Source organism: Fukomys damarensis, unplaced genomic scaffold (genome assembly GCF_012274545.1).
Source record: "Fukomys damarensis isolate Sample0158 unplaced genomic scaffold, DMR_v1.0_HiC HiC_scaffold_1, whole genome shotgun sequence".
Lineage (NCBI taxonomy): Eukaryota > Metazoa > Chordata > Mammalia > Rodentia > Bathyergidae > Fukomys > Fukomys damarensis.
The window spans coordinates 14,094,474-14,103,344 of record NW_022900913.1 but is presented as its reverse complement, the minus strand read 5'-3'; positions in this window follow the sequence as shown (position 1 = coordinate 14,103,344).

Here is an 8,871-nt window from a genome sequence, read left to right as displayed (position 1 = left end):
TTTAAATATCAAAGATTACAATTATTATCAGGAAATATTGCTGAAATCACCATTTCAACTTGATTTTTAAAATGGATATCATATCTACTTTTTTAGAAAATAAACTACATTATTGATATGACATAAATGTATAACACTGGAGAATTTAAGTTTTAATGCTAACTTTTGGAATTTGTTTAACAAAGTATGGTATTGAGGAATGTATTATATTCATTTGCATGAAATGGGAAATTATTCCTCAGCAATGTCACTTAGTCTTATGTGATCTAGTGTTCCACTATATGCCTGTGAAAGATAGCCTAGAAACTAAAAAGTCAAAAAATTTTGATATAGACTCATTTTATATTTTACTGTACCAAGATAACCATAGATAATTTTTCATCAAATCTTCTTATATCTTAATATAAACATAAATCGTTACCGTTAGAAATTTCTTTAAAGCTATATATATGTGTGTTACTCCCAACTCAAGAATTTGGAGAAAAATAGTTTAAATATATTTAAATATTATAAAAATATATTTAAATTTTATTATAAAATATATTTAAATATTCAAAATAAGTCATGAATTCTTGTATAATAATTTATATTTATGATAATTGAAACATTAATAATTTTTAAAGTATGTAAAATTGAAACTTGTAAAACTATGTAATTTCATAATCATGCCTTTATTTATGGGGAAAAGGAAGAAACCACTTTTTCCTATCATAGAAGCCTTTGGAAGCAACAATACAATTTGTACTTTAAATGATAGAATATGAGGCTACATTTTTGTCTCTACCAGCCATTCCCGAAAAAAGTAACTTACTTTGAAAGTAGTCCCATTTAGTCAAGGCTATAAATGTATGCACAAGGGAAATACAGATAAAACAGAATTTTCAACTTCAATTGACTGTCCAGAGTGGCTTCTGGCTTGATTCAAATTCCCTAATAAAGAATTATAGCTACTGACTTTTTCAACATGCATTGATACACATTTAAAATTTAAAATTTCCAAACTAGAATTCATTTTTAAAATTACCAAAGTATAAAATATGATGTAGTCCTTGGTGTCCTGATTCATTATTTTGCTCTAAATTCAGCGAAATCTCAAGGTAAAATTTTTCAGTTATAGTTTTCTGTAAAGTTAAAATGGTAGAGCTAATGACAATAAGCCATCTTCAAATGATCTTACATTTGATAGTCTCTGCTTGCTTCTCGAAAGGACTGATAATTAAATGATCAAAAATCAAGATCAAATACTTGTGGAAATTTTGGAATGAAGAAAATAATCCCTAGTCAAGAGCTCAGTGATGTACATTCTCCTATAGTGCATCTTGGGAAGAAAAACAGATTTGATCATCTCTCATGTGTTTTCAGATATACAGGACAAACAAAGAAGGGTAAGGTGCAAACTGTTCTATCACTTAACTTCAGAATTTCTTACTTCAATAGGACTTCAGTGAGTTCAATGAATGTTTCATTTAGCATTTCTCTGGCACAGTAATTCTCTGTCTTCTGTTTCGCCAACCAAGAGATGTAATATGAAACATCTTAAGGCTTTACTTGGTCAACTTTTCAGTAAGACTGTCTGATTAAATAAAAGATACCTATTTAGAACATAAATCGTACATGACATATCTGAGAAAGTGCATATTTCAAAGTTATGTTAATGCGTAATAGTCCACTGAAATCAGAGCACAGAAACGTGAAATGAAAAGGAATGGGAAAATTGAACATTTAAAAGATAAATGCTTCTTGTCTTGATCAACTGTGGATCTGAAGAAACACACAACAACATCTCTCTTGTTAGTAGTTTTTCGTGCTGAATATATTTGCCCTCCTAAAATCTATCACCCAAGTGAGGGGATCAGAAGGTAGACATTTATCCATCATCAGAGTCACAGTATTGAAGCTTCACAAACTCCCACTCACCTGACCAAGGGCACAGCCTCAGGGTAATAAAAGATAAGATTTTAATGCATAAAAGGGGTCCCAGGATGGTCAAATCTCTTAAATGGCTAAAACACCATCTTCTGGAGCTTGCTTCTATTTATTGAACATGCAGCTTCTAGAAGGGGTAAGACGCAGTGCAGGGAACAGTGAAGTGGAGAGCACTCGTGTGAGCAGATTCCTAGCCACAAGGGAACAAAACATTCTAATAAGAATAGCTCATAGATTAATAGGATATTTGTTTCTTTCCATGTATTAGTTTTTGCCTCTATAGGAGTTTTCTGTTCAAGTCGTGCTGCCCTTGGCTGCACTATTGTCTTACCGTCCAAGATGTCACATTGGCGTGGATCGTTGAGACCTCCACTGTAACCAGTGGTGTAGGGAGTTGTTTCTTTCCTGTTGGCTCTTCAGGCAAGGTGATGTGGGCCAATAGGCAGACTCAGACTTTTAATATGAAAATTCAGGCTAGCTCAGGGTGGTCTCCATCAAAGTGGTTAGTTAATTAGTATGGAGTCCTTAGGAATGAGATTAGTGCTAGAGGAGACAGGAGGAGATATACATAGGTAATGTGAGGATGTGAAGAGAGTCATCTTCTGATCAGAAAGAATGTTCTCAGGAGATAATGAATCTGCTGGTGCTTTAATCTTGGTCCTTCTGGAATCCATAACTCTGAAAAATCAATGTTTGTAGTTTTAGCCGGTAAGTCTATGGTATTATGTTATAGTAGCACAACACATGGCAGAGAGATAGCCTTATTTATATAGAATAAAATTCCAACTAAATAGGGATATACATATGCTGTTCAACAAATATTTTCCTACTAAATTTCCTCCACACTGCAAATTCTGAAGAGTATCATTTTCCTGGAAGACTGGGACCAATATAAGTTAAGGGAGGAGAATCAGAAAAATAAATAATCATAATGTCTAATACTTGTTAAGAAGCAGCATGTGTTAAGAAGATTCTCTGTAATGCTGCACAGGGCTGGGAGAAATGTGTGCAGATTAAAAATATAAGCTAAGCCCCTGAGAATGGGTAGAAATTTGTGAAGCAAATCCTAAGTGAGATAGGATAGCACAGTGCTGACTGTGGAGAATAAAGTTCTCTGGGGGAGGCCCAGAGGAAGGTTTTCAGGCACGAAAGCAAGAAAAGAGGGCTGTTAATGAACTCACTCTTGTCTTGATATGAGAGGAAAGTGGAATCAAAAAGGTCTCTGGAATTTATATGAGGAATTTTTGGCTTAATATTAAAGAAAATGGAAAGTTGCTAATGAAATTAAGGCCATTAAATAACAAGATGGCACTTTTTAATTTCTTTTCAGAAAGATAACTAAACCCACTGGGTGAAGAATTTGCAGAATGCTCTTGTGGACGAGGTCACATTAGATACTGGTATGGAAACTCAGGGAGTGAATACATGGATGGGCTAAGACTCAGAATAAAGCAAGAAAGAAGCAATATCTTACATCGCATAAACATCATCAACAAATAAAATACATAGTTCTTGATGACTGCCAGCCGGAATACTGGAGTGGGGATAAAAAGAAAAGATAAGAAACTTTCCAGGGCTGGGGATTCAGCTCAGCGGTTCAGTGGCCTGCAAGCGCAAGGACCCGAGTTCAATCCCCGGTACCAAAAGAAAGAAAGAAAGAAAGAAAGAAAGAAAGAAAGAAAGAAAGAAAGAAAGAAAGAAAGAAAGAAAGAAAGAAAGAAAGAAAGAAAGAAAGAAAGAAAGAAACTTTCCAAATATAAGATTTGTGTTATTCAAGGGCCGGCAATGTCTTTCAGTAAGATAAAGAATAGAGAAAAATCAGAATATTATTTGTGCAATATTAATGAGAATTTCTTCTGAAACTGGGTTCTAGGCTGGAGAGAGACACGTCAAAATATATAGTCAATATTATTATAGATTGTAAGTATTTAAAATTCCTAAAATCAGCCAAGTGAAGATTTGGAATAAAAAGTGTGGTAAAGACAGAGTCTTTGAAAAACATAAGTTCTTATAAGACCTCAAAATAATCTTTTTAAAGCAATCTGAAAATAAATAGGAAATGAGAAAAAAATAAAATAAATTTCTCTTATAGAGAGAGAGGGACGGGGGAGAAAGCCTTTGGGGCCAGGGATTTAGCTCAGCGGTGCCAAGCCTGGCTTGCAAGCACAAGATCCTGAGTTTGACCCCTGGTACCAAGAGAAAGAAAGAAAGAAAGAAAGAAAGAAAGAAAGAAAGAAAGAAAGAAAGGGGGCGTGGAGGGAGACGGAGAAAGAAAGAAAACCTTTGGTTTAAAATAAAAGGATATGTTAGCTTATCCTGATATCTTTCTCTTGAAATCCGTATCTCAAGACATGCAATATGTTTACAAAGGAATATTTTGTTTGAACAATTCTATCTAGTAAACTCAATACAGTAAAATATCACTGTTTTGAAGATTTCTTTTTTTTTTTTTGGTACCGCGAATTGAACTCGGGGCCTTGCCCTTGCAAGGCAGGCCACCGAACCGCTGAGCTAAATCCCTGGCCTGTTTTGAAAATTTCTAATAAAATATTGGCTTAATAAAATAATAATAAAGAACCACCAAAATTATTAGAAGAAATCCTAAGAAATTAAAATTAAGAAAATGAAAGTTACTGATGAAGTTTAGGCAAACAAGAAAATGATAAGAATGGATCAGAGTGAAAAAAATCTGACCTTTCTGATAAATTTAAACACAGAGAAATAAGGTTATCTGATTTCATGTGTCTCTAAATGTAATGATAAAGGAATAATACAGCACCATCTTTACAGCACTCTGGGCAAAAATCGAAAATTATTGAAGACATCATGGAAATGTGATCAACAGAAATCAGAAGTGAAGATGTCAATAAGAGAAACATACCACATTCTTTAATAAATAAGTAGAAAATCATTGATCGATGATTTATCTGTATAATACTTAAGGTGCATATTGATAAAAATTATGGACTCTATTGCAGATATAACCAGCCACATTCATAAAAGATTATCACAGAACAAATGAAGTAAATTTGCACAACAGTTTGAGATCAGATATTCAATATTGTTAAATTTGAGATGTGCCTGTGGTGTATGATGACATTCAAAAAGTTAGATCTTAGAATTAGTATATTGAGACACTTATAGAGTAAAACAAAAGTATCCGACATTGGCCTGATAAATAGTCTAGATGTGAGAAGCATTAGTGAAAGGCATATGGCTATATACTGATAATTACTGAAACTAGATGAGGGTTATTGACATTTGCAACTTTTAGCTTAGTCTACACTAAAGAGATATAGTAAAGAGAAAGTAAGTCCCCAACTCACAAACATTTGAGTTGCAGATTTTCAGAAATGTATTGCATAAGACTCACTTTGCTGACTTACAAATGAATCTGACTTACAAAATCTTCTTTAGGAATGGAACTCATTCATAAATCACAGCCTTATTGTAATTGATATATAAAAAAATTGAAAAAATAAAAACCAGGAAGGGTGAGTCTGAGTGGTAAAATTTATAGGTCTTATGACTTCCAAATAATTACATTAACAGCTACCTGATGCTAGCAAAATTTTTCAAACTTACAAGTGAACAGAAGACAAGAAAACCCAGTTTATCATTATTAATGATTTGAGAATATGTTGTACTATTTTATTTGATATAAGTCTGTTAAAAATACCTCTATTTTGGTGCCCTTTCAGACAAGAGTTCACTTGTGACTAGAATGCTATTCAAATGGAGGAAATTTAAAGTTCCCAATCACCAAAATATTGTATTTACTTTCCCTGAGATGAAAATGTGAAAAATACTGAACATACAATACATAGCATTGAACTCCACGCTGATTTTTCAAAAGTATTTAAATGTTAGAAATTATGAAATCGATGCTGGATTTGTTCCAAAGAGAATAAACAGGTGTCAGATACATCAAAATAAGAGAGAAAATACATACATATCTATGTGACAAGCTGTACTCAGTAAAATTAGAACATCTTCTAATTAGGTATTCAATAAATTCCCCAAAGTGAAATATAAGTTATTTGACAAGATTTGAACTAGTGTATGGATAGTGTATCCTGATTAAATGGCACTTATTGGAAAAGGGTGTTGAAAAATGATGACTCATATTTTTAACCAGAGATAGTCTTACAAATGTGTAAAAGAATCATGAGAAATTTTGTATGAAAAGAAAAAAATAAAAAACTGTAATGACTAGTTTAATAATACAGGGTTTGTTGAATATTTGTAATTTTCTTGAAAGTGCATATTAGAGTTATGTATATAATTTGTGGAATAAGTGCTTTAGACCAGTAATTGAATTTCACTGATGAAATTTCAGTGATTTATTAAATTATATAGTCTTTAATTTTGTAAATTATGGTTTTTAATCATGCTGTCTAGTGATTGAATCCATAGTATTTGACCTAGTCTTCTAATGCAGACTTTTTTTCCTTTAACCACAGAGGCATGGTACTATAATTGAATGGGTTGCTAAGTTAGGATCTGCATATATTATGCATATTATAACATTCACAACCAAGAAACGGTCAAAGGAAACTCCATTTTGATGACTGCTTGTATTTGCAAAACTCTTGTATGCAGTACTGTCATGTATGACAGACATAAAAATACAATATGTTACAGTAAATACAATCAGCAAAAATTAAAGTGCTATATGAACAAAGTATAATGTACACAAAAACACACTGAATCTCTAGAAATCAGATGTACAGAATTGCACAAATCAAAGGATGGCATGTAAGTCTGAGCAGTGGGTTCTATTTCCAACATATCATTAATCCTATGTTGTTAAAGGAGGAATGTCTGCACGGCCTATTTACGTTATTATCAGTTCTTCATTTCTCAAAACTTAGTTATGATTGTTTTGAATAACATATATGTTTAAATGTCTTTACCTTGTAGATTTTATAGTAGTGTTAGATATCATTAATACCTTCAAAGTTGAATGTACTTCATAAAGTACTCTCCCTCCCTCTTCTTTTAGATTTTTTCCTGTATGAATAAGTGAAATCCAAAGTGTTAGTGAAGTCAGTTTGATAATTGTGATCATAATGTAATGATTCCAAATTAATTTTTATCTTTATTAAGTCTATTGGTACATTTTAGGCATACAATACAGTTACATTCATCCTTGCAATTTAATTGGTAATTAATTAATTAATGATTAAACATTGTCATTTATTTCACATTGCTTGAGTATAGATCAAATTATATAAATAATTATTTGTGTCATTGATTTATCATAGTTATTTATCAACATTAATCAAAATATTTACTATAACATACATTTCAATTTTAAAATATTTCACATTTTTTAAAATAAGGTGCAAGAAGCTAGATGGTTTCCTATGGATAGTTGTAAAAATGACATAATATTCTTTGGCTAAGTTTTATACTTCCTAAAAGAAGAAATTATTCATTATTGATCAAGTATTGAAAACAATTCCATAAAATATAAATGATGTTAATTCAATTGAATTCCTATTATACAATGGGATTTTCTAATATAATTCCTATTAAATTCCTATATTGTAATATAATTCCTATGTTCATTACCAATATTTCCTAATATAAAATGCTGATTATATAATTTTTCATGTAAATTTAAATAAATGTATAACTTTTAGCGATCTCTGGACCATATAATGTTTATAAATGTAGAAAACAATCAAAAATAAATTTCAAGATATTACCACAAGCTACTAGTATGACTAGACTGTATAAGGTGACTTGTGGTTAAGTGAATATGTAAATTGAATTGAATTATCAACAAAACAAAAGGAAAATTAAAAGTGTGCAAAATTTTCTAATCTTATGGTAGGAATTCATGTGTGTAAAATTATAATGTGTGTCTGAGAATACAGAAATGTGAAAAAAGTGAGCAAGTATCAAAAATAGTTCAGTCAGAAAAACTGAGTAAACAATAAGTATGTAACTGAATGTATTTAATATGAAGAACTGCTTACACATAATTTGAGGGGCTAAGTGACAAAACAAAATAAAGCTAACCAAGCTATACACTGAAACAACAGAGGCAGAAAACTCAGGAAGCTTCTCTTAAGATTACTGTGGAGTGATCAGAGTCAGAGCATCCTAGAAACTCGAATGAAGCCGCTATTAAAATTCAGCCCTCTGGACTCTGAGCAGAGCACACAGCCCCATGGCACCAGTTCCATGAGAAGGCACCAACCGTGTATGCAAGTGTAGAAAGTAGCCAGTACCTGGAACCAAAAGCACTACCTGACTTCTGCTCCCAACTCTCCCAAACTTCCGAAGTCCAGAATTATTAACTCAACTTTCTCTGTTAATTTACAATCACTTAGATTTCACTCATTCTTTGACCTCTTTAATAATTCCAGTTGACTGACTGCTCTTTTTTTAATGAAATATAAAACAACAAAACAATAAATTACTAATTCCTGTTAGCTATTCTTATGTATGCTTCTTGAGAATTCCCCATTTGTTTTTCATTACGTTATGAGGTTATTCTTTCTGGCTCGGTTTTACACGTTATATTTGCACAGCAATCATGTGACTGGAGAGCTCTGATTTCCAATCATGATTCTCCTGATCTAAACTAAAAAAATTTCTAACCTATTTCTCCTCAAAGTGTCTACTCTACAATGTGCTCTTTCTATAGAATCTAGAATGAGATGCAAAATGTTTGTGCCACATGTGATTTCTCTGCCTAAAACTCTCTAGTGACTTTGCATCGTAATCTGATTAAAATCCAAAATTTTAAAACATCTTACAGGATCCTAAATGACTCACTTTACAATTACCTCTTTGAGATCATGTTTTGCAGTTTTTTCATTGATTCATTCCTCTTGACCCATGCTAATTCTTTACTTTTCATTTGATACCCCAGCTCTAACCACAGGACTTGCTCTCCTTATCTTTTTTTTTTTTTTTTTTTTAACACTC